Below are 2,706 nucleotides of genomic sequence, written 5' to 3' on the forward strand. Positions count from 1 at the left end.
TTGTCAGAGAAGCCAGCGAGGGTACCCATTAGTCATGGTAGCAACAGATGACACTTATTGCCAAAGACGGTTTCAAATATTTGACCGACATCCCTCTTTCCTTTTTTCTTTTCTACATAAGCTTTATGCCCAACATGGGGCTTGAACTCGGGACCCCGAGATTCAGAGTCACCTGCACCACGGACTGAGCCAGCCACGAGCCCCTTCACGTTCCCATTTCTCACAGCCCAAGAGGGATTAGCATCATCCTTAGCTTACGGATGAGGAGCCTGAGGCTTTGAGTACGAGTAAATCACACCAGAACACAGGACTAGTGCATGGCAGAGTTGGATTTCAACCCCAGCTGGGCTCCGGACCTTGCATTTTCAGCTGCTTCATAATATTGTGTTTGGTGAGGAGACTTTCTTGGAAAGCCACATGCTATGGGTCTTTTTTCTTTTCTTTTCTTTTTGAAGATTTTATTTATTTGACAGACAGAGATCACAAGCAGGCAGAGAAGCAGGCAGAGAGAAAGAAGAGGAAGCAGGCTCCCCGCTGAGCAGAGAGCCCGATGCAGGGCTCCATCCCAGGACCCTGGGATCATGACCTGAGCCAAAGGCAGAGACTTAACCCACTGAGCCACCCAGGTGCCCTGCCGTGGGTCTTTTTATTTCTTTCAAAGCAGTGGTAGCTTCACATTCTGTAGACTGGTGGGAGCAGAAGAGCTGAGGGACAGCATATGGCTTAGAACTATGGCTGGGTACGGGTGTGTGTGTGGGGTAGGGCCCGGGATATGTGCTTTGAAAGTACATTAGCATAGGACACCTGCTAGCCTCTAAGATGTTAGGTTTCCTTAAGTTGCTTGAGAGGGTCGGAAGAGACAGAGGTCCGTCTCTCACAGCAACCGAGGCCACCTTTGGTTTTGGTCGCACCCCGTCTTCCTGCCCCTCCACTACCTTCTTAGCTGCTGGCCAGGAGCAAGCTGACAGGGGCTGGCTCCCGGAGCTCCAGGATTTGCCACCCAGACCTGAAATGTGTTTAGTGTAAACAAGTCATCTTACCCCGCCTTCAGACCTTAGATGCACAGTATGACTGTCACGGAGAAAACCAAATAACCAGAGCTGAGTGAATGGGGATTCAGTCTAAGGTGCACTTGGTCAGCAACGACCCGCCCGGCTCCCAGGCTCTCAGCTGTCTGGACTCACACTCTCAACGTGGGCGGCAGCAGCTGGGTGCCCCTGCCCGTCGAGCTGGCGTGCCATGAAATCCTTTGCCAGGGAACATTGCTTAATTGCCACCTTAGTATCAACACACATGAATCTCCGACTTCCCAAACAAGCAGAGCGACACAGAGGACATCCCTGATGCTGGTGCACAGACTGGCCTGGAGGCTTTCCACAAACTGTGTGGGCAGCAGAGACAGCCTGGCCTTTGCAAAACCAGTGCCCATTCCAGGGCTCTGGACACTGCCAGCCCTGGCGCCACATGCCAAAACTCTGCAACGTTTTCCGAAGCACTTATATTCCCGTTCCGATGTTTTACGAGTCCCTAAGCCCTCATCTGTGTTGACCCTGTTGCTATGGACTGACTTGTGGCCCCCCAAATTCTGATCTTGGAGCCCTAACCACGCCGCCCCCACATCACTGAGGAGATGGAGCCTCTGGGGAGTAGCTGGGACTGTGCCGAGTAGTGAGGCCGGCGGCGCCATGGGGGCACGAGCAAGGTGGGGCCTCCTGTGAGCCCAGAGAGAGGCCTGAGAGGGAATCCCACCTTGCTGGCACCTTGATCTGAGGACTTGTAGCCTCGGACACTGGGAGGAAAAGAAACTTCTGCTGTGTAAGCCACCCTCCTCCCACCTGGTAGCTCATCGTGGCAGCCCAAGCCCACTACCACCCCTGCCTTTCCTGTGTCAGCCACGCTGGTCTTTCAGGTGCTCCAGAAGCAGCCCCGGGACACTCTGATCTCTCTTCTCTCTGCACAGCTCACCCCCGGACTCCTAATCCCACACAGGGCTGGCACTGGCTCATCTCAGTGCTCGACTTCAATGTCACTCCCAGAGGTGGCTGTCACAGCGTTTGGTATTCACCCATCTTATTTCAAATTTTTCCAAATTTTTTTTAAAGTTTACTTTTTATTAAAGATTATTTGAGAGAGCAAGCGAGTGAGCACAAGCAGGGGGATGGGCAGAGGAGAAGGACAAGCAGACTCCCCACTGAGCAGGGAGCCCGATGTGGGGCTCGATCCCAGGACCCTGGGATCATGAACGACTGAGCCACTCAGGCGCCCGACAGTTTAAGTAATCTCTGCACCCAACATCGGGCTTGAATTCACGACAGCAAGAGCAAGAGTCACACGCTCTACTGAGCCAGCCAGACCCCCCCCCCCAATTCTTAGGCCCATTTTTTCCCCTTAAGCCTATTCCTGCTACATCACCAACTTCTCTTTGTCGCACGTACTTCCTCTGAAGCACTTTTAGTGATGAGGCCCTTGGGTGGCAAACTTTTACGGAAGCTAGCGAAGTGATTACACAGCTCTGCCCAACCTGGACCGGACTGAGGCCTCTGCACGGAAGGGCAGCCACAAGAGACGGAGCTGTGCCCTTCCCGGTGGTTTGCTCCTGACAGCCGCGCCACCAGTGTCCATGTCACAGTGTAATTCACAAGTCGGCACAACAAGTTTAATACACGTGATGGTAAGATAAAAACTGTTAGTGAAATAGGACTGGGA

Source organism: Mustela nivalis (assembly GCF_964662115.1).
Source record: "Mustela nivalis genome assembly, contig: HAP1_SCAFFOLD_2183, whole genome shotgun sequence".
NCBI classification, from domain to species: domain Eukaryota; kingdom Metazoa; phylum Chordata; class Mammalia; order Carnivora; family Mustelidae; genus Mustela; species Mustela nivalis.